Source organism: Pseudophryne corroboree, chromosome 5, assembly GCF_028390025.1.
Source record: "Pseudophryne corroboree isolate aPseCor3 chromosome 5, aPseCor3.hap2, whole genome shotgun sequence".
NCBI classification, from domain to species: domain Eukaryota; kingdom Metazoa; phylum Chordata; class Amphibia; order Anura; family Myobatrachidae; genus Pseudophryne; species Pseudophryne corroboree.
In genome coordinates, this window is record NC_086448.1 from 167,965,118 (window position 1) to 167,991,029 (window position 25,912).

The window sequence follows — 25,912 nt, forward strand, 5'->3', positions numbered from 1 at the left end:
ACTGGAATTATACGGCAGTATCACCGGAATTATACGGCAATATCACTGGAATTATATGCCAGTATCACAGGAATTATAAAGCAGTATTACTAGAATTATACAGCAATCTCACTGGAATTATACAGCAATATCACTGGAATTAAATGCCAGTATCACGGGAATTATACAGCAATATCACTAGAATTATACGGCAATAGCACTGGAATTATACAGCAATATCATTGGAATTATTTGCCAGTATCACGTGAATTGTACTGAAATATCACTGGAATTATATGCCAGTATCACGGGAATTATACAGCAATATCACTTGAATTATACGGCAATATTACTGGAATTATACGGCAGTATCACCGGAATTATACGGCAATATCACTGGAATTATATGTCAGTATCACAGGAATTATAAAGCAGTATTACTAGAATTATACAGCAATCTCACTGGAATTATACAGCAATATCACTGGAATTAAATGCCAGTATCACGGGAATTATACAACAATATCACTAGAATTATATGGCAATAGCACTGGAATTATACAGCAATATCATTGGAATTATTTGCCAGTATCACGTGAATTGTACTGAAATATCACTGGAATTATATGCCAGTATCACGGGAATTATATGACAGTATCACAGGAATTATACAGCAAGATCACTGGAATTATACAGCAATATCACCGGAATTATATGGCAATATCACTGGATTTATATGACAGTATCACGGGAATTATACAGCAATATCATTGGAATTATTTGCCATTATCACTGGAATTATATGACAGTATCACGGGAATTGTACGGCAATATCACTGGAATTATATGTCAGTATCACGGGAATTATATGGCCATATCACTAGAATTATATGACAGTATCGCAGGAATTATACAGCAATATCACTGGAATTATACTGCAATATCACTGGAATTATACGGCAATTTCACTGGAATTATACGGCAGTATCACCGGAATTATACGGCAATATCACTGGAATTATATGCCAGTATCACAGGAATTATACAGCAATATCACTAGAATTATACAGCAATATCACTGGAATTATACAGCAATATCACTGGAATTAAATGCCAGTATCACGGGAATTATACGGCAATATCACTGACATTATATGCCAGTATCACAGGAATTATACGGCAATATCACTGGAATTATATGTCAGTATTACGGGAATTATACAGCAATATCCCTTGAATTATACGCCAATTTTACTGGAATTATATGGGCGTATCACAGGAATTATATGCCAGTATCATGGGAATTATACGGCAATATCACTGGAGTTAAATGACAATATCACAGGAATTATACAGCAATATCACTGGAATTATACAGCAATATCACTGGAATTATACGCCAGTATCACAGTAATTATATGGCAATTTCACTGACATTATATGCCAGTATCACAGGAATTATACGGCAATATCACTGGAATTATATGACAGTATTACGGGAATTATACAGCAATATCACTGGAATTATATTCCAGTATCACGGGAATTATACGGCAATATCGCTGGAATTATATGTCAGTATCACAGGAATTATACAGCAATATCACTGGAATTATATGCCAGTATCACGGGAATTATACAGCAATATCACTGGAATTATATGTCAGTATCACGGGAATTATACAGCAATATCACTTGAATTATACGGCAATATCACTGGAATTATACGGCAATATCACTGGAATTATATGCCAGTATCACAGGAATTATACAGCAGTATCACTAGAATTATACAGCAATCTCACTGGAATTATACAGCAATATTACTGGAATTAAATGCCAGTATCACGGGAATTATACAGCAATATCACAAGAATTATACGGCAATATCACTGGAATTATATGACAGTATTACGGGAATCATACAGCAATATCACTGGAATTATATGACAGTATCATGGGAATTATACAGCAATATCATTGGAATTATATGCCAGTATCACGGGAATTATACAGCAATATCACTTGAATTATACGGCAATATCACTGGAATTATACGGCAATATCACTGGAATTATATGCCAGTATCACAGGAATTATACAGCAGTATCACTAGAATTATACAGCAATCTCACTGGAATTATACAGCAATATCACTGGAATTAAATGCCGGTATCACGGGAATTATACAGCTATATCACTAGAATTATATGGCAATATCACTGGAATTATATGACAGTATTATGGGAATTATACAGCAATATCACTGGAATTATATGCCAGTATTATGGGAATTATACAGCAATATCACTGGAATTTTATGACCGTATCACAGGTATTATACAGCAATATCACTGGAATTATACGCCAGTATCACAGGAATTATATGGCAAAATCACTGGAATTATATGCTAGTATGGTATCACGGGAATTATACAGCAATATCACTGGAATTATATGACAGAATCACAGGAATTATACGGCAATATCACTGGAATTATATGGCAGTATCACATGAATTATATGGCAATATCACTGGAATTATATGACAGTATCATGGGAATTATACAGCAATAACACTGGAATTATATGACAGTATCACAGTAATTATACAGCAAAATCACTGGAATTATACGGCAATCTCACGAGAATTATACAGCAGTATCACATGAATTATACAGCAATATCACTGGAATTATATGCCAGTATCACAGGAATTATATGGCCGTATCACTGGAATTATACGGCAATATCATGGGAATTATACGCCAGTATCACGGGAATTATACGGTAATATCACTGGAATTATATGACTATCACAGGAATTACACAGCAATATCACTGGAATTATACAGCAATATCACTGGAATTATATGGCAATATCACTGGAATTATATGTCAGTATCACGGGAATTATACAGCAATATCACTGGAGTTATACGGCAATATCACTGGAATTATACGGCAGTGTCACAGGAATTATACGGAAGTAACACTGAATATATGGTAGCAGAGGACACCATCACTGTGACTGGTCACTGGACTGATGCTGCACAAGACACTACCCCTGGTCTGATGCAAGACAACACTGCAAAACTGCGAGGGACTTATACAGCAGCACTGGGGACATATAGCAGCAGAGGACACCACCACTGTGACTGGCTGGACTGATGCAGCATAAGACACTACACTAGACTGAGCAGCACAAGACAGAACTGGAATCGCCACCCCACTTTCCCCACTTTCCCGCCAACAGACACTGAGGACACGTCCTCTCACTACACTCTCCGAAACTGGAGTGAAAATGGCGGCAACACGCGGCTCCTCATATGGAATCCAAACCCTGCGGTTTCCGAGTCAGGTGGGAAAACCCGAGCCTGACTCGGATCCGGGCTCGGAGCGTGAAGTCCGGTAGAGTTCGGTTCTCAGGGAACCGAACTCGTTTATCTCTAACTCAAACCATTAGACATTGTGTATATATAATACCAGTATTGTACGCATTAAATCAAGGTAATTTTCATTTTCATCATGTCAGTATGACTTGCTTAAGGTTAAAATAAACACAGAAAATTGTTTAAAAACCAGCGCTTCTCAAAGGTGACAAAACCCAATAGTATAATGCTTTATCCCGATCAGCGGTCAGGTGATCCCACGCATATGGGAAGACACTCACTTTAGGGTTCAGTCTCGCTTCCACATAAAGGTATCTTTACTCAGTGGAAACAGCTGGCCGCTCGTCAGGAATAGCAGGCTTTCAAAATAAGACTTACTGTACATTAAAATTTTATCTCGAATGCACCAAAGGGTATCTTTAAACCTCCAACACTTGCACATATGCAAAGGGCAACCAGATGTACTTTCACGCAAAAGGTGGTTTACTCTTCGAATAAAACCAGCAAAAGTTCAAGATAAAACCGGATTCAGACCCATATCCTGAGGACGAGAAATAACACCGTGGGGATCCGATGTGGTTTCCTATTCGGATAGTAGATAGAGGTGTCACCGCGGTCGTCTTGTGGTGGATGCAGAGTCCGTCATACAAGCAGCTTCAGCTGATCGCTGATCGGGATAAAGCATTATACGCTTGGGTTTTGTCACCTTTGAGAAGCGCTGGTTTTTAAACAATTTTCTGTGTTAATAGCTTGTACTTTTTTGGATTCTAAGGGGTGAATTCTATATGTTAGAAACTAGCTGCTAGCAGATATCTGGAGCGCGGGGCTGTATACTGCCTTTCTTTGTTCTAATGTTAAAGTTTGTGTTACTTACAGGAGACACGGAGCAGATAGCTCAAAATATCTGTATTCAATGACAGATTACATATGTGAGTGTTGCTGCGCATTTTATCTAGTAGTAGGCATATTATACTGTACGACCATTGGACAATTAATTATTTTAATGATGCCAAAATGTTGGCTAATATATGGCAATGATTTTCACTACATAACTGTACAATCAGGATGTAGTTATGTGACCGGTGGTCAGGAGACTGTAGGTCACAATACCTCCCCCTACATCCCGAAGCATGACAATCCCCACAGTCGGCATGCTGACTAAAAGGGACTATTTCCACTCGTGGGTGTCCACGACACCCATAGAGTGGGAACAGAACCTGTGGCGTGCGCAAGTAGTTTCGTTGCGCTCACCGCCCCAGCGGCATTCTGCGGCTGGGATAACGGCGTCGGGATGCTGAACGCCAGGATCCCGTTTGCTGGTAAAACATACTCAACCTGCCCAATCTACCATATTGACTAATCAGTGTATAAACCCAGCCAGCAACAAAATGTAAATTTTTCACCAGACTTAAGGTAATGAGATGTGATTTAGGGTGTCCCAGATATAAGATATATGTATCCGGGAGACTGAGGGGCAGATGTATTAAGCGGCGATAGGGGGCATAGCGAAATCCACAGACGCTAAGTGCCGCGGATTCCGCTTCCCCACATGTATGATTGCAGCGATGTGTGCACAAAGCCTGTGGCGCAAAGCGCCTCAGGCTTTTTCGTCTCCACCAGCCGTTGGTATGTGTTCAGCGTGCTAGCTGATGTATCATACCTTTTTACCGGCGCCCGCTTCGTTTTTGGCCCTCATCGATATCGACACTCTACACTGGCGCAGCCGTCCTGTTGTAGGCCTTTTTGGGGGGGTTTGTGTATTTTCAATCAACTTTATTGAAGGCCTTACGCGGGGAGAGCTGGGACACAAAGTCATAGGTGATCGGGTGCACACAGCCGGTTCATGAGTGGAAACAGAAGTGGGGAGAGCTGTCCCACACAGCCGGCGCATGCGCCGGGACAAAGACGCAGAGAGATCTGGGTGCACAACCGGCGCATGCCGGGTCAGAAGCGCGAGGACAGACGTGATACACAGCCAGCGCATGACAACTGTGGGGAGGAGAAAACACAGAGCTCTCATATCACCAGAGGGCTGCTATAATGTACTCCATTAACGGATCAAAGTAGCTTCATACATTTGGGCGAAAATGGTCCACGGTTCACCACAATAATGCTGTGAAGCGGGACCCAGGATTTAAGGATCAAAAAGGGAACATTGGGGCTGATGTATTAACCTGGAGAAGGCATAAGTAAGTGATAAACCAGTGATATGTGCAAGGTGATAAAGGCACCAGCCAATCAGCTCCAATATGTAAATTAACAGTTAGGATCTGATTGGCTGGTCCGTTTATCACCTTGCACATATCACTGGTTTATCACTTCCTTATGCTTTCTCCAGGTTAATACATCTGCCCCATTATTACATCTGCCCCTGTGTTCTCAGTGATTTCAGTATGTGATGCTGAGTAAAAATGACTCATATGGGTCTGGCCAGTCTATTGTGATTGCTTGCGTGAGTAACAATCCCTGATAGTTGAGTGCATCTGAAGCCCTGAGTATCATAGAGGCGCGAGAACATAAAAAGAGGTCTATGATGGGAATACATATGAAATGACGGTAGTCACATGACCAACCACGACATCCCGACAGCGATGATCATCAGTATTTTTATCCCCCCTGTCCCCTACCCTAACCCTCTGGGGGTGGCAGCTAGGGCTAACCTGCTGGGGGTGTGGCTATGGCTAACCCTCAGGGGGTGGCAGCTAGGGCTAAGCCCCCCATTGCCTAGCCCTAACCCCCCACCCCCACCAAATGCCTAACCGTAATACTGACCCCTATACTTATTTTTGGAATGTCTGTTGTTGGTCACATGACCGCCGACATCCCAACAGCCAGGATGCTGAACGCATACCCTATGATGCATATAGGAGCTGGAAAGGCAGTAATCAAGTATACATTCAGGGCAGGGTATTGTGAACACCCAAGATATCTTAGACTGCATTTGATAGTGCTAGAATTGTAGTTTTAAATGCAGGAAGGTGAAGTTGGTACCAAGAGCAGTGAAATTCATTTCAGTACTTGTAACTGTATGCTGTTATACATGCTACATCTGCCTCTTTGCTACTAAACCTGAATGAGCAAGGTCATCTGTTTGCTAACGTTTGACTCACATGAGCCTGAGTCAAGAGAGTCTAATACTCCTTTTCCACTGCCACAATAACCCGGATTATTTCCAGGTCTTACCAGGTCATAGCTTAGGGTAAAAGGGTCCTTTAAAAATAACCTGTGTCAAGGGATCTGGTAATCAGACCCTGGTGGCTGCGGTGTTAACAGGTGACTAGGGTCGTTCGACCCAGTTTACGCTAACAGTTTATGTAGAGCTGGATTGACGGCTCTTGGAGATGATGTCATCTTCAAGCACTGGTAGAGGGAAGACCCACCACTAACCTGAGTCCAGCCTGCAGTGTGAATGTGGTTTCAAACCGCTGAGACATGGCCCGGGTTTTTGGTGGAAAAGGGGGTATAAGCTACACGGTTACTGCAATGTAGGAATTATATCAACCGTAATGTACAGTAGGAGTTATAGCACTACCACCTAGTCTAAAACATGTCAAAGATAGATAGATTGATACAGGGGCGGTTCTACAGAGGAGGGGGCCCATATAAACCTCCGGGTGGGCTCCCTCCTCTGAACGGTGCGGTAGACTCTGGCATTGTGACGGAGCCGACTGCGCATTCGCAGGTCTACGGAAACATCGGCATGATCCAGAGACCAATTTGGCTACCGCGCATGTGTGGCGGCCATTTTGGCAGTGATTTCCACCGTGATCGCTGCGCCCGCCCCTGGACTCCAGTAAGGTAAATATTTAAATGGGTGCAATGTGTGTGGTGTGGGGCCCCCCTGGATCCAGGGGCCCATGTGCACCACACACATTGCACCCATTATAGAAATGCTAATGGATAGATAGATAGATAGATAGATAGATAGATAGATAGATAGATAGATAGATAAATAGACAATATGCTGCCAATAATTGAAGAAAATAAAACAGTCAAACAGACTGTTTTTTTATTATAGTTTACATTATTTTCTTACATACTGTAGTTAAATAATAATTTGCAATGCATTCTTCCTTCCAACCTGTGATTCAACATTAAGCACCTTTGTGATTGAATGCCTACTTTACTCATCACCAACAAAAAGGTTTTCAATTATCCCTGTTTGGATAAACTATTAAAGTAGCAAGGCTTCTGATAATTATGGGAATTTTCATATTGCTTTATACCGTGTGCAGGCGGTTGATTACAGATGGTTGATTACAGCTACAGTGAAAAAGCCTCTATGTTTGAAAGCCTATTTAAAACCTGTTATTAAATACATATTAAGAGGAAAAATAACAGTAAAATAGCTTACTTTATTTATTTTTTTCATTCATTCACTTAGAAGACCCAAAAAATGAAATATATTGTTTATATTTAAAATTTATGTTATATCTACTTATTAAACAATAATTAAATCATTAAATATATATATATATATATATATATATATGTATATATATACATATATATATACATACATATATATATGTGTGTGAACGCCCTCACTCACTCACTCACTCATCACTATTTACTAAGCCTTGGATGGAGAAAAATCCGACGGAGATAAAGTCCCAGTCAATCGGCTCCTAACTGCCATGTCACAGGCTGGGACTGAAAAATGACAGTTAGGAGCTGATTGTCTGGTACTTTATCTCCGTTAGATTTATCTCCATTCAAGGCTTAGTAAATTGACCCCAAATTCTCTTACTCCCCGATATGTTAGAAAGATGAAATGTAACAGGTATTCTGCAGGTGGGAAACAGGAAACTAAGTAATTAGAATTTTTATAAACCTCCCCTAAGGGGATGAAAAGGGGGTTGACATAATGACGTCATTACCGATGCATGGCTTGCGTTGTGTGAATGATAATACCCAAATGGACAATCAGATCATCATTTGGATTGCACCTACAATATGTAGAATTTATAAAACTACAAAAATGGTCGTGTTACTTTTTACCGTATCTGCTACGGGTGCTCCTCGGGTAACGCCAAGAAACATGGATTTATATTTACTTACATTAAGACTTCTCAAATGTACATCTCCATATATTTACCAAATTTTTAACACTCATTTATATTTACAACCGTGAAAATCAGAAACTCCTGTGCGAAGAACGTGTAGAAACAGCTAGTCTGCAATACAGCTAATATTTCACTAAAAAAGTTTTTGTTTTATTTGTGTGTTCCTGTATTGATTTTCTGTCTTTGTTTCATTTCATAATGCAATGGGAAAGGGCCATGGGCACCTTCAACAAGTGTTTCCTACACTCCAATCTTAGGTTTAAAAAGAAGCAAAAGCCTTCAGCAATCTCTTAGTGCCTGCTTTTATACAACTATAGAACTTGGTCTGTGTCAGGATCTATACTGTTAGGATACATCAGAATCTGCATTTGTCTGTGGGCATAAGAACTGGGATCCCTGTGGGCATAAGAACTGGGATCACTGTGGGTATAAGAACTGGGAGCACTGGGTTTTATAGATGAAGCTGTAATCTGGATTGTTTAGTGCTCTAATGATGCTACTCACTGGAGAAGAATCTGGAGGTAATGAAACAAGACAAATAACCAGGTTGTAATTCAGTTATGGTAGAAGGAAATTAGGTGGGTCAATGCGCTGTATTAAGATGCAGAGGTTCCCCTAATAAACCCCAAATTTGAACAATAGAAAGCTGGAATAGTGAATCTTCCCTTCTGGCTCCAATCTTTGTCTCCTAGGTGCTATAGCAGTGCTGCAATAGGCCCATATATAAATACACATGAAGTGAATAAGATATGATAAAATTAAGAAGACATTTAATACATATATTGCAAGATACAGGAACATAAAATAATGTAAAAAAAACACAAATGAGGCTGGGTTACTCAGAAAAAGGCAATGTTCCTACCGATCCTGGTGGTTGGAGCCGCAGGTGCTGGAAATAGAGTATCCCCAGGAAAATACTAGAGATGAGCGGGTTCGGTTTCTCTGAAACCGAACCCGCACGAACTTCATGTTTTTTTTACGGGTCCGAGCAGACTCGGATCCTCCCGCCTTGCTCGGTTAACCCGAGCGCGCCCGAACGTCATCATGACGCTGTCGGATTCTCGCGAGACTCGGATTCTATATAAGGAGCCGCGCGTCGCCGCCATTTTCACACGTGCATTGAGATTGATAGGGAGAGGACGTGGCTGGCGTCCTCTCCATTAGAAATTAGATTAGAAGAGAGAGAGAGATTGTGCAGAGTCAGACAGAGTTTACCACAGTGACCAGTGCAGTTGTTGTTAGTTAACTTTTATTTATTTTAATATAATATATCCGTTCTCTGCTATATCCGTTCTCTGCCTGAAAAAAAACGATACACAGCAGCAGCCAGTCACACAGTGTGACTCAGTCTGTGTGCACTCAGCTCAGCCCAGTGTGCTGCACATCAATGTATAAAAGGCAAAGCTTATAATAATTGTGGGGGAGACTGGGGAGCACTGCAGGTTGTTATAGCAGGAGCCCCCAGGAGTACATAATATTATATTAATTTAAAATTAAACAGTGCACACTTTTGCTGCAGGAGTGCCACTGCCAGTGTGACTAGTGGTGACCAGTGCCTGACCACCAGTATAGTAGTATATTGTTGTATGTATTGTATACTATCTCTTTATCAACCAGTCTATATTAGCAGCAGACACAGTACAGTGCGGTAGTTCACGGCTGTGGCTACCTCTGTGTCGGCAGTCGGAACTCGGCAGGCAGTCCGTCCATCCATAATTGTATTACAATATATACCACCTAACCGTGGTATTTTTTTTTCTTTCTTTATACCGTCGTCATAGTGTCATACTAGTTGTTACGAGTATACTACTATCTCTTTATCAACCAGTGTACAGTGCGGTAGTTCACGGCTGTGGCTACCTCTGTGTCGGCAGTCGGCAGGCAGTCCGTCCATCCATAATTGTATTATTATTATAATATATACCACCTAACCGTGGTTTTTTTTTCATTCTTTATACCGTCATAGTGTCATACTAGTTGTTACGAGTATACTACTATCTCTTTATCAACCAGTGTACAGTGCGGTAGTTCACGGCTGTGGCTACCTCTGTGTCGGCAGTCGGCAGGCAGTCCGTCCATCCATAATTGTATTATTATTATTATAATATATACCACCTAACCGTGGTATTTTTTTTTCTTTCTTTATACCGTCGTCATAGTGTCATACTAGTTGTTACGAGTATACTACTATCTCTTTATCAACCAGTGTACAGTGCGGTAGTTCACGGCTGTGGCTACCTCTGTATCGGCAGTCGGCAGGCAGTCCGTCCATCCATAATTGTATTATTATTATAATATATACCACCTAACCGTGGTTTTTTTTTCATTCTTTATGCCGTCGTCATAGTGTCATACTAGTTGTTACGAGTATACTACTATCTCTTTATCAACCAGTGTACAGTGCGGTAGTTCACGGCTGTGGCTACCTCTGTGTCGGCAGTCGGCAGGCAGTCCGTCCATCCATAATTGTATTATTATTATAATATATACCACCTAACCGTGGTTTTTTTTTCATTCTTTATACCGTCGTCATAGTGTCATACTAGTTGTTACGAGTATACTACTATCTCTTTATCAACCAGTGTACAGTGCGGTAGTTCACGGCTGTGGCTACCTCTGTGTCGGCAGTCGGCAGGCAGTCCGTCCATCCATAATTGTATTATTATTATAATATATACCACCTAACCGTGGTTTTTTTTTCATTCTTTATACCGTCGTCATAGTGTCATACTAGTTGTTACGAGTATACTACTATCTCTTTATCAACCAGTGTACAGTGCGGTAGTTCACGGCTGTGGCTACCTCTGTGTCGGAACTCGGCAGGCAGTCCGTCCATCCATAATTGTATTATATACCACCTAACCGTGGTTTTTTTATACCACCTAACCGTGGCAGTCCGTCCATAATTGTATACTAGTATCCAATCCATCCATCTCCATTGTTTACCTGAGGTGCCTTTTAGTTCTGCCTATAAAATATGGAGAACAAAAAAGTTGAGGTTCCAAAATTAGGGAAAGATCAAGATCCACTTCCACCTCGTGCTGAAGCTGCTGCCACTAGTCATGGCCGAGACGATGAAATGCCAGCAACGTCGTCTGCCAAGGCCGATGCCCAATGTCATAGTACAGAGCATGTCAAATCCAAAACACCAAATATCAGAAAAAAAAGGACTCCAAAACCTAAAATAAAATTGTCGGAGGAGAAGCGTAAACTTGCCAATATGCCATTTACCACACGGAGTGGCAAGGAACGGCTGAGGCCCTGGCCTATGTTCATGGCTAGTGGTTCAGCTTCACATGAGGATGGAAGCACTCAGCCTCTCGCTAGAAAAATGAAAAGACTCAAGCTGGCAAAAGCAGCACAGCAAAGAACTGTGCATTCTTCGAAATCCCAAATCCGAATTCCGAGCCCACCCGCTGGCGGTGATGCAGGGCAGTCTGGAGCGACTGCTGATGCTGACATCTGGTCCGGACTGAAGGACCTGACAACCATTACGGACATGTCGTCTACTGTCACTGCATATGATTCTCTCACCATTGATAGAATGGTGGAGGATTATATGAGTGACCGCATCCAAGTAGGCACGTCACACAGTCCGTACTTATACTGGCAGGAAAAAGAGGCAATTTGGAGGCCCTTGCACAAACTGGCTTTATTCTACCTAAGTTGCCCTCCCACAAGTGTGTACTCCGAAAGAGTGTTTAGTGCCGCCGCTCACCTTGTCAGCAATCGGCGTACGAGGTTACATCCAGAAAATGTGGAGAAGATGATGTTCATTAAAATGAATTATAATCAATTCCTCCGCGGAGACATTGACCAGCAGCAATTGCCTCCACAAAGTACACAGGGAGCTGACATGGTGGATTCCAGTGGGGACGAATTGATAATCTGTGAGGAGGGGGATGTACACGGTGATATATCGGAGGATGATGATGAGGTGGACATCTTGCCTCTGTAGAGCCAGTTTGTGCAAGGAGAGATTAATTGCTTCTTTTTTGGTGGGGGTCCAAACCAACCCGTCATTTCAGTCACAGTCGTGTGGCAGACCCTGTCACTGAAATGATGGGTTGGTTAAAGTGTGCATGTCCTGTTTTGTTTATACAACATAAGGGTGGGTGGGAAGGGCCCAAGGACAATTCCATCTTGCACCTCTTTTTTCTTTTATTTTTCTTTGCGTCATGTGCTGTTTGGGGAGGGTTTTTTGGAAGGGACATCCTGCGTGACACTGCAGTGCCACTCCTAGATGGGCCAGGTGTTTGTGTCGGCCACTATTGTCGCTAATCTTACTCACACAGCTACCTCATTGCGCCTCTTTTTTTCTTTGCGTCATGTGCTGTTTGGGGAGGGTTTTTTGGAAGGGACATCCTGCGTGACACTGCAGTGCCACTCCTAGATGGGCCCGGTGTTTGTGTCGGCCACTAGGGTCGCTTATCTTTCTCACACAGTCAGCTACCTCATTGCGCCTCTTTTTTTCTTTCGTCATGTGCTGTTTGGGGAGGGTTTTTTGGAAGGGACATCCTGCGTGACACTGCAGTGCCACTCCTAGATGGGCCAGGTGTTTGTGTCGGCCACTAGGGTCGCTAATCTTACTCACACAGCTACCTCATTGCGCCTCTTTTTTTCTTTGCGTCATGTGCTGTTTGGGGAGGGTTTTTTGGAAGGGACATCCTGCGTGACACTGCAGTGCCACTCCTAGATGGGCCCGGTGTTTGTGTCGGCCACTAGGGTCGCTTATCTTTCTCACACAGTCAGCTACCTCATTGCGCCTCTTTTTTTCTTTGCGTCATGTGCTGTTTGGGGAGGGTTTTTTGGAAGGGACATCCTGCGTGACACTGCAGTGCCACTCCTAGATGGGCCAGGTGTTTGTGTCGGCCACTAGGGTCGCTAATCTTACTCACACAGCTACCTCATTGCGCCTCTTTTTTTCTTTGCGTCATGTGCTGTTTGGGGAGGGTTTTTTGGAAGGGACATCCTGCGTGACACTGCAGTGCCACTCCTAGATGGGCCCGGTGTTTGTGTCGGCCACTAGGGTCGCTAATCTTACTCACACAGCTACCTCATTGCGCCTCTTTTTTTCTTTGCGTCATGTGCTGTTTGGGGAGGGTTTTTTGGAAGGGACATCCTGCGTGACACTGCAGTGCCACTCCTAGATGGGCCCGGTGTTTGTGTCGGCCACTAGGGTCGCTGAGCTTAGTCATCCAGCGACCTCGGTGCAAATTTTAGGACTAAAAATAATATTGTGAGGTGTAAGGTGTTCAGAATAGACTGAAAATGAGTGTTAATTATGGTTATTGAGGTTAATAATACTATGGGATCAAAATGACCCCCAAATTCAATGTTTTAAGATGTTTTTTAGGGCTTTTTGAAAAAACCACCCGAATCCAAAACACACCCGAATCCGACAAAAAAAATTCGGTGAGGTTTTGCCAAAACGCGGTCGAACCCAAAACACGGCCGCGGAACCGAACCCAAAACCAAAACACAAAACCCGAAAAATTTCAGGCGCTCATCTCTAGAAAATACCCTGCTTGAGGCTCCAAAGCTTATTCCCAAGAATCGGTCTGACAAAGTTCATGCATCAATAGTATCTATGGAGGCACAGGCAGGTATTTCCGATGCATTTAGGCACTCGCTTGTCCCTTTCTCAAGGCTGCATATGTGCTGTGCTCTAAGGCTGGGATTTTAGGCTGTACTCCCACCAATTGGAGCCGGCTGCATGGTTCCTCCAGTCACTTCTGGTCCGGGCGCCGACAGAACTGGAAGTGATGTCCTGACTGGAAGTGTGGTGCATTCCACCGGCGTTTGAGTTCCAAATGGCCGGAAACCAGAAGTAAACATCGGAATAGGGTACATGGATTGTAATTAGAAAGTTTTTTGAAGGTTTTTATAGCGGTGTAGCCAAAGTTTTTAGGATATCGCTCCCAAAGTTTTTAATCCTTAAAGGGCACATGAAAATGACTAAAAATAAAACAAAATGAATTCAACATTTCATAAAAGTGACTTTTTGGCAATTAATAAAAATGACTTTATTAAGAATGATTTTTCAGAAATGACTTTTTGAGAGATTTGCCAGGAATAATGATTCGTCACAGAAACCATTTCATTTTAAAGTCTTGGTTTAAACCTGTGGGGGCAAGGGTTTGAAGGTTGAAGTTAGTTCTCATTTCTGCCCTGGCTAGGTTGGTTTCTACATTTCTGTATCTCCATGAGGCTTTGATGTGGATCAAGCCCACGAAGCACTGGATTCAATTTTGTGAATCTTCCAGAAGGGAAGATTCACTATTCTAGCTTTCTATTGGAATTCAATTATATTAGAAGCCGGAGTGCATCCGGAGATGAGATGACCGGACAGGAACCAGAGACGCGATGATTGGAGTGGAACAAATGACGAGATGACCAGATTGACACCAGTGGTACTGAACACCAGACTGGTACTGGTGGCAACGGACATTGGAACACTGAACACCAGGCTGATACCAGTAGTACTGAACACTAGACTGGGACGGGTGGCACTGGATGCTGGTACACTGAACACTGGGCTGATACCAATGGCACAGTACTTCACTCTGGAGCTGGTACGGTGCTTGAAAGACACAGATAATAACTGTAACTAAGAACTCTGAGGCTTAGCTGAATAGATGCACAGGAATCACAGAAATAATCTATAGCTTGGAAAGTTCAGCAGAGCAGATACTTGCAGAGAGAAAACCCAGCAATACTGAAACACTGAAATCACACTAAGAACTGCAGACTTACTGCTAAACGGGAGCCAGAATTTCAGCAATTTGACTTGTTGATCTGGCAGTGTGCTGGTGAACAGTAAAGGATTTAAATAGGAGCTACAGGTCACCATTTGGTTGCCAGAGTCAGCTGAGGTAAGGTGGCATTCTGACTGGAGGAGATGAGGTCATCTGACAAGATCCAACATATTAGCACACATGTATCAGCTCCACGTTACAAATACAACTAGATAACCTGACTTGCAGGACAAGTAAGTGATGAATCACTTAGTGCATGAAAAAGATGAAAGTCTGATTTATGACAGTCTGCAGCCCAGCAATGCATGTCACACCCATAACTGATGAGGTTACCCTGTAAGTGTTGGGCTTATGATTTAGGAAACTGTCACAGAGTTTAATGAAGTTATGCAATTTAAAAAAAAATCTAATTTGCAAACTTTAAACCACTGAAATGCAAAATGTCTACCTAACCTGCACTATATAGGACTGGCTTCCACCTAAGATTAGTTGATAAGGGTTCAGTGGTGTATTTTCTAATGGGTGCAGTGTGTGCAGTGCACACGGGCCCCCGGGGTCCAGGAGGGCCCACACGGCACACCCTGCACAAATTATTTGTAATGCTTACCCTCCGGTGTGACTCGGCACAGCAGCAGCACTGCAGAAATCAATGCGCCATTTTCCTGGTGTTTCGCGAATGCGCAGTAGGAAAATCTTTGCATGTGCTCTAGACTCTGGGACAGAGCTAGGGTCCCCTAGGGACCCTAGTGCCCACAGTCACAGCGCTGCCATCGGCTAGAGAGGAGGGGGCCCTGACGGAGTCTCCACATGGGCCTCCTCCTCTCTAGATACGCCCCTGTAAGGGTTGTTGGTTTGTTGAGTTATTTTTCCACTATTAAACAAAGGCATAAATTCATATTGACAGTTTACACAGTATTACAGTATTTGCTTTTCAAAGCCATGAGCGTAAATCAGAGTTTGGCTTTCAAGCAGTTGGTTCACATGGGCAGTAAAACCATAAGCAGAGACATAATTGGGTGTAAGAGCAGTGCTGCCACTCAGGGCACAGGGCTTAGAAGGTGGCACCATCTCTGCTCATGACACCTGCATTTAGATTACAGGGTGCCTGCAGTCTAGAGGACCACCACAAATCCAGTGGCACATCAACACAACGCTTTTTGTAATGGGGCAGATTATAGCCCTACTATTGCTCTGCCATAATATTCATTGCATGATGAGTTTCAAAAAGACTGAACCAAAGAGAATGCTGGGAAATCTCAGGTCATGTTTTTTGCCATATTTGGTGCTGACTTGTGAAGTTGAACTTGACGCTAATTATAAACAGTTGTCTTGAATGCATACCATTAATAATGATTAGGACAGTGATTTTTAGCCGTTATTACATACTTCAGTTTGTAACTTGACAAAAACATTGGTAAACAACTTTAGAAAATATAAGGATATTACATTTTAGTGCAGAGAATTAAAATTGATGCCATCTGATTCATTAACTGTTGCAATAAACCTAATACAAATGGGTTGCAGTGAGTTGGTTATACAGAAAGTATGTCTTGCTTTGACTCACAACTACGCAGAAAGGTGGTATTTGGCTGATTTGAAAAAAAAAAGAGTACAGTACTTCTCAGTTCAGTCCATTGTCCTATTGTTCAAATAACCAGATATGTCAAATATGGCTGCCAATATGTTCTGTACATCTAATAAATATTTGCCTTCATTCTCACTAGATCATGCTGTATCATAGAGATCAAGCTATTCATTCAGTTGGCTTGTATGTTGCCATTATAATTCTATTGCATGAAGTATAAATTTGATAAAAAATTGCTAATTTTAGTTTAGGTGTGATGTCTACTCTATGGCTTATACCAGAGGTTATCAAACGCGATCCTCAAGGCACCCCAACGGTCCAGGTTTTATTTATATCCATGGCTCAGCACAGATGGTTAAATCAAATTGACTGAGGTGCTAATTAAGTCACCTGCGGCCAAGCATGGATAAATTTAAAACTTGGACCATTGGGGTGCCTTGAGGACGGCATTTGAGAACCTCTGGCTTATACAGTAGTTTAGCCTAGAGTTTCCCACACTATGTCATTACACTCTAGGGTATAAGGATATACATGCTTGAGTAGAGATGGTTGGATGAAATTGTATGAGGTACTAATTAAGTCATCTGTGCTCAAGTATGGGTATCCTTAAAACCTGGAGTGTAATGGCAGAGTTTGGGAATCTCTGGTTTAGCCAACAGTGTTTATTAGATACAAATATGTAGGAATTTGGTACATAAAACTAGCTTTAGTAATATTTTCCCAATAATTAATTACATGACAAAGTTTAATTAGCAGTGGGAAAATGTTCATGATATGCCACAAAAGGAAATGGCTTAACAAATGGGACATGGACAAACAATATTACAGTCTAACTGGGTATATTGTGGCCTAATTTGTCCTGATTTTTCAAACGTATTATATGGGTTGGTAGGTGTTGCAGTTATAGGACAATTACTACTGAATGGTTAATTAAATATTAATAGATTTTCTCTGTTTTAGCATTGGGATATTTTTCTTTTCATTTAATATTTAATGTTTCTGTCCATTGTCACAGTGATTTGATTTGCTTGGCACACAAATTCTATTGCATAAGGATATCTAAAAAACAAAAAAGTATGCTCAGAACATACATAGAAAAGATTGATGCTAAAAAGTGTATTTACATGACATGTAAGATATAATAAGGGACGGATTCACGTTTGCAAGTATAGCAAAAAAGCATGTCACTTTGTGTCTGGAACAAACCAAGAGGAGTCAATACATTTATATTGTTTCTGTACAGGGTAAATACTGGCTGCTTTTACATGTAGCCTACAAATGTTAGCTTTATTTTTTCACTGCATTTTAGATTTGAGTTTGAACACACACCGCCCAAATTAAACTCTCTCTGCACATGTTACATCTGCCCCACCTGCAGTGCAATATGGTTTTGCCCAGTTGCTTGCTTTTTAGCTTTACTTACAAACACGAATCAGGCCCTAGGTTTGTATAATTACTGTGAATAATACCATAAACATAACAAAGGTGCAACTTGGCAGTATTAATAGTAAAAGCTAAATGGGCATTACCCTATTTGCACACAATAAATTAATATAATGAACATTACCATATTTGCACACAATATATTAATACAATAAAGTGCTACATGCAAAAGAGAGACTATTATCTTGGCAGAGTTAGAAATAAATGCAAAAGCTGAGTTTTCAATATAAACTGTAATTAAGTACACACACAAATAAAATACAGATTTTCTTAAATTAAAGACAAGAATTTACTGTTTTATCCTTTAAAATTCCATAAACAATCTGCTTTATTTCTGCAGTCCAATTGGAAATGCAAGTGGATGTTATGCAAGTAGATGGCGGCAGCTTCATATAATACAGCTGCTGTTCTATCAGTTGGAGTGACGTGTGGTGAGGTGAGGTAGAGCCTTCCTGTCATACTAACAAGAGCTTTGACTATATAAATTATATGAAAAATACAAAGTCTATACAGGTTGAGTATCCCATATCCAAATATTCCGAAATACGGAATATTCCGAAATACAGACTTTTTGAGTGAGAGTGAGATAGTGAAACCTTTTTTTTTTGATGGTTCAATGTACACAAACTTTGTTTAATACACACAGTTATTAAAAATATTGTATTAAATGACCTTCAGGCTGTGTGTATAAGGTGTATATGAAACATAAATGAATTGTGTGAATGTAGACACTTTGTTTAATGCACAAAGTTATAAAAAATATTGGCTAAAATAACCTTCAGGCTGTGTGTATAAGGTGTATATGTAACATAAATGCATTCTGTGCTTAGATTTAGGTCCCATCACCATGATATCTCATTATGGTATGCAATTATTCCAAAATACGGAAAATTCCGATATCCAAAATACCTCTGGTCCCAAGCATTTTGGATAAGGGATACTCAACCTGTATTAGAAATATCTTCTTTGTATTATTCTAATAATTTTTATAATCAAAACTCTGGAGTAAAAAGTCTATGGCAGGGGAGGCATCTATCTTTTCTGTACATCTCTGATCAAAATTCACCAAATTTTCAGGAGTGTATACTGATGCACCTGTGAATAATGCCCACATGAACCCGTTGGCTCATATATTATGTGTAAATCCGGCTCTTGTACTAGCTAGCGCCTCCTCAGCCCTGGTATCAACATACTGTACTTTCTGCAGATCACAAGCAGTTAGATGATGCTAATGACAGTTATTATCAGAATTACAGATATCATTACTCCATACTTGCCTGGTCGGCACATAGGGAACGTGGCCAGCGGGAAGGTGGGCTGTTTGGGGGGCGTGGCAGCACAAACGCATCATCGTGGCTCCGCCCCATCTATACAGTGCAGTGAAAGAGGCATTGATAGTGAGAGGCGAGTCTACGATGATGCAATTCACTGCAAATCACGTCATCAGGTCCCCCTTGGACCGCCCAAGTACTCTGCTGTTGGGGCTGGTAGGGGATGTGGGAGACTTGTCCACTTTCCCTGGGGTAGGGAGCATTACCTGATTTTCGGGAGTCTCGCAGCTGTTCCGGGAGGATAGGCAAGTATGCATTACGCCAGCACCTGCAAGAGATATGCCTCCTAAAAAGCCGATTTGTGGGTTTGTCCTCATCTAATTGTATTGCAATTACATGAACACACTCTTACTCTCAGGACCATAACTTGGAATGTGAGAGTGGTGCCGCTGCCTAGAGTGCAAAATCATGGGATGGCACCGTCACTGTCCCATGACACATATTCGGATTTCAGGGGCTTGGAATGGTACCCTGCAGGCTGCTAATCTGCCAGAGGGCCACCACGCCTATCCTTAAGACATGCCAGGAACTCAGCTACTTAGTCCCAGCAGCAGCTCAGACCCTTTTTTTGTGTCATTATGACATTACATGTGTGGGGACAGCACAGGGTACATTATCATCTAGCAACGGCCCTGCATACTCTATTCAACTTGACTGTGGCCTGTCCCGTTCAGCCTCTCCAGGTGTAAAGACATATGTCAAAATAGCCAAAGATGTGTATAGCCTACAGACCAATGCATCTGGATTTATGGTGTTCAAGAGCAATATGATCTGGGTTATCTTATGCAAAAAAAAAACAGGTCAGTCTGTCCCAGTATCATTGTATTTTGCGCTGCAATACATGAAAAGGTTATATGGTTACTGTAGAATAACTAACCTTCCAGAGCACCAATCCATTGTTTATTTTGGCCATTAGAAATGTGTATAGGCAGCTGTGTAATGGAACAGATGGCATTAATGACTACTTTGAAGGGAAAGCATAATCTAATTCAAGCACTAGAACCCTACTAGTAGTAATCACGTACTGTAAATTCAGAACGCCTGCAGCAGTCTTCCCGGCAAGCTTGTCATTTATCACAAAAACAAGACTGGACTATAACTGTACTGATTTAATTCCACAGGGTACACTAGAAATCTCCCTAATTAAGATCACTGAAAAAATAATGAAAAAATAAATAATTCTTTGAGCATAACGCTGGCACTGTGCATGTTTTACATTATTTTACGTGTGTTCTGGAAATATTTATTTACGATTATAAGTGCAGTGAGGGCATCAGAGCTTACAGTAAGCAGTGTTTATATACCTGACAATGTTCTGAGTTTTCTGACTATTTCTTATGTTACAGGGTGACTGGTGTCAACCATTGCATTCATGTGTACAGTGCCTAGAGAAAAAAGGTACAGCCTACAGGCAAACAGATGCATATGTTTGATAACCAGTAATGTAACAATCAGCAGGGTGTTAATTAAATAGAACATATTCTGCAGTAATAATGTAATCTTAGAAATTCAGTGTGTGTTTCCCTGAAATAGAGAATATGTTCAGACACACAATATATCAGTATTCCCATGAGTTGGTCTTCATATTTGGGTAATTGGTCAGTACGAAGCATTGGAGGACAGTTGCCCTGATCTTTGCACTTGATTTCTATATGCATAATAATTTGTTTCTTATACAGATCAAGTTATATTTTCTGCCCCCCCCCCCCCCCCCCCCCCCCAACTACATGTGATTCTGTTGTCAGGGGCCCGGGATATAGAGAATTACCTCACCAACTCTATAGGGTGTATTCAATTAATCCGACAAGTCAGAAAAACTGTATTTTCTGACTTTTTTAGGTTGAATCTGGATTCGACCTATTCAAGTCTGTTGCCGTTTTTCCGACTTGTCGGAAACCACGTGGATCTACGGATTAGCCGTGGATCCACGGATTTTGTCAGATTTGCGGTTGTTTCCAACAGGTTTTTAGCCCGTTTTTCAACAATGGCGACTCAGCTTAAAAAAAAGTTGGATTGGCATCGTTGGAAACGGGCAGAAACCTATTGGAAATGCTCGCAAATTGAATAGTGAAGTGTCCGTCGGAGAGGATCCAGCACTGATTGAATATATCCCAATGTTTTACTGCAAATCTTGATACATGTGATGTGTGCGCGTTTATGTCTGAAAAAGCTGTGGACTTCAGACTCATCTTATCTCCTGTGATAGATAACTGTTTCAATATACATTGGTATTCTCGACCAATCTTTTTCACTTTCTTAGATACCAATTGGAAGTGTGAATATATGAACCTTACCACCTGATTTTGCAAAACAGACCTACTTTGGTAGGCACATACAAACTCCACCTCCACCTCTCTACAAAACTTCAAACAGGCTCTCAAGACCCAGCCAACTCTCATCCTAAACCTCTTGTCTATGCTCACTGTCTACCCCTTCTGTGTCACCCCAGTCTGTTAGCACTTCGCCATTTAGATTGTAAGCTTGCAAGAGCAGGGCCTTTTTTCCTCGTATGCCTTTCTTTTTCCTACTTACACTATATTATACGCCATACTCCCTTTGATGATACCTAACCCCTGGTTTTACATACCTGTCCTATATTGTCCTGAACTGTAAGTGCAGTTTTTTTTTGTTTGCTCTATAATTAGGAAAGGAGAAATGGGATGATACTCTGCACCAGTATATTATAAATAATGATGTCAATTCCCCGATCTACAATAATAAAGAGTATTTTATTCTCATTTAAGAATTTTTGGGGGTGCTACCAGAGACAAGATTTATAGACACAAAAAGAACCAGAGAGGAAATAATGTCTCTTTGTTGGAGTATAAAAACTTTTATTAGATCAATAAAATTAAGTCTAATCACAAAAATAAAGACAATACATACAATACATTAAGTGAATAAAGTGTACAAAAATTGTGATAATAAAATCAAGGCACAATGTTCTTTATGTTTTCTTGTTTGGGCGCTGTGGATCCCTTGTGGCGCCATATAAAGTATAATTATTATAATAATAATAACAATAATAACACCACACGTAAAGGGGTTTCTAACTATGTTTTTTTCCTTGGACAGATGAACCTTGAATGGATGTCATTTTGATAACCATATTGCATATACTCTATATAAATATTTCCTTAGTGATAAACAAAAGAGAATACATACAAACTTAATCTAAGTTGTATCCAAATCCATTTGATAGGATACTGACAAAATGCCATTGCATTTGTATGGGCACTCCATGGGGTGCTGTGTAGATTAACCTCGACATTGATCTATGAGGAGAAATAATTCAAAGAGTCAAATATAAATGATATTATTATAACTTATTTTCACAACAGAAGGATCAGAAAATGTTGAGTTGTATTTAACTTTGTATGTGTCGCATTATGCCTAAATATTTTTAACTTGATTTTCCTAAAAGTTATTTTTATAAGATTATAAGATTTACAATAAGTGTGCACCAAAAGAGACCTACAGTCCTTTACCCTTTACATTTATGCTTATCCTTGACTCATATAACAAAGATATTGGGGGTCATTCCGAGTTAACTGTAGCTGTGCTAAATTTAGCACAGCTACGAACATCTTCCCTGACATGCGAGGGGGACGCTCAGCACAGGGCTAGTCCGCCCTGCATGTCAGTCCGCACCCCTCCCCCCCCCGCACAAATACAAAAGCATCGCACAGCGGCGATGCTTTTATATTTGTGGAGTAACTCCTGGCCAGCTCAGCTCCTGCGGCTGGCCGGGAGTTGATTGTCGGTGCCAGTGGCCGCAGCGGTTGCGTGAGACATCATGCAGCCACCGCGGCCCGCCACCCCAACGGTCCGGCCACGCCTGCGTTGGACGGACCGCGTCCCCTAAATAGCGGCTTAACGCCGCCGTCCAGCCCCCTCTTGCCCTGCGACCGCCTCTGCCTGTCAATCAGGCAGAGGCGATCGCTACTGAACGACGGCCTTCGGCCATCTGGCATGCGCCGGCGCACTGCAGCGCCGGCTGATGCGCAATTCTGACCCAATCGCTGCACTGCGATAAACTGCAGCGAGCGATCGGGTCGGAATGACCCCCATTGTCCCAGCTTTCACAAACATAAATTCACAATTATAGGTTAGGGGTCTAACTTGCCCTCTTACCCTATTAATAATCAAACTGCCACTCCTTCTGGTACAATGTTAACACTGTACAGTACACATTGTAAGAATATTAACCCCCGCTAGTACTTCTGGTAAGAAGAGAAGCTCCAACTATTTGAACCATTTGAAAATACACTGACATCAGGGGTGGATTGGCCATAGCGCTCACCAGGAAGATCTCCGGTAGGCCAATGTGTCTGTGGGGCCTGTTTTGTGTGTTGTCATGACAGGCAACCGACCGCGCTCAGGGGCCGATTCAGACCTGATCGCTAGGCTGCATTTTCTCACAGCCTGCGATCAGATTAGAACTGCACATGCGTATGCACCGCAATTCACCGGCGCATCGGACGACTGCTTCGGTAGCGATGGGATGTTGCGAAAAAAGTGATCGCACTGGCGATCGCAAGGTGATTGACAGAAAGAGGCCGTACATGGGTGGTAACTGACCGTTTTGTAGGAGTGTCCGGGGAAACGCAGGAGGGACACAGCGTTTTACAGGAGGGACCCGGCCCCGATCAACGCAGCGGCTGAGTAAGTCCTGGCCAGTGCAGAGTTTGTGCAGGTATCCAACAAAGCGAACGCACACCTGCACAAAGGTAATACCCTCCCTCTGTAGGCGGCGACTACCTGATCGCAGGGATGCAAAAAACACACCCAAGCGATCAGGTCTGAATTACCCCCTCAGTACACTGCATTGTCCTCATTCATTCTGTTATTCCATCTCTGCAGTACAGCAACTCTGCCATCCTGTGATGCTGCCATGGCAACACGGTATGTTATACCTCTTGTGCTGCCCATATTGGGTCACTTCTACAAGATTTTACAGGGCCACTTTCAGTTCCCAATCCGCCCGTGGTCTCAGACACAACTGCAGCAAAAAACGGAAGGAAGGATGCAATTCCGTACATTCAGGCTCTATGAGGAGGGATCTCGTCCCCTCAACAGACCCCACCCCCTCATCAGACTGCACCCCCGTTAGGGCTGCTTCCATATATTTCCCTGGCTGGTTTCCCATCCCAATCCGCCCCTGAATGACATATACTCATGAGGTACTGGTTCTTAGGGGGAGATTTATCAAAGCATGGAGAGATAAAGTGGAGGGAGATAAAGTACCAACCATTTAGCTTCTGTCATTTTACAGGCTCTTTAAAAAATGACAGAAGCTGATTGGTTAGTACATTTTCTCAACTGTATCCCTCTCAAATATTTGATAAATAACCCCCTTAGTCAGATGACAGGTTACACTGGGGCAGATGTATTAAGCCTGGAGAAGTGATAAATCAGTGATAAGTGCAAGGTGATAACCCACCAGCCAGTCAGATGCAATCTACAGGTAAGTAGTGATGTGCACCGGAAATTTTTCGGGTTTTGTGTTTTGGTTTTGGATTCGGTTCCGCTGCCGTGTTTTGGATTCGGAAGCGTTTTGGCAAAACCTCCCTGAAAATTTTTTGTCGGATTCGGGTGTGTTTTGTATTTGTGTGTTTTATTTACAAAAACCCCTCAAAAACAGCTTAAATCATAAAATTTGGTGGTCATTTTGATCCCATAGTATTATTAACCTCAATAACCATTATTTCCACTCATTTCCAAGCTATTCTAAACACCTCACACCTCACAATATTATTTTTAGTCCTAAAATTTGCACCGAGGTCGCTGGATGACTAAGCTAAGCGACCCAAGTGGCCGACACAAACACCTGGCCCATCTAGGAGTGGCACTGCAGTGTCAGACAGGATGGCCGATTTAAAAAATAGTCCCCAAACAGCACATGATGCAAAGAAAAAAAAGAGGTGCAATGAGGTAGCTGTGTGGCTAAGCTAAGTGACCCAAGTGGCCGACACAAACACCTGGCCCATCTAGGAGTGGCACTGCAGTGTCAGACAGGATGGCCGATTTAAAAAATAGTCCCCAAACAGCACATGATGCAAAGAAAAAAAAGGTGCACCAAGGTCGCTGGATGGCTAAGCTAAGCGACCCAAGTGGCCGACACAAACACCTGGCCCATCTAGGAGTGGCACTGCAGTGTCAGACAGGATGGCAGATTTAGAAAATAGTCCCCAAAAAGCACATGATGCAAAGAAAAAAAGAGGTGCACCAAGGTCGCTGGATGGCTAAGCTAAGCGACCCAAGTGGCCGATACAAACACCTGGCCCATCTAGGAGTGGCACTGCAGTGTCAGACAGGATGGCCGATTTAAAAAATAGTCCCCAAACAGCACATGATG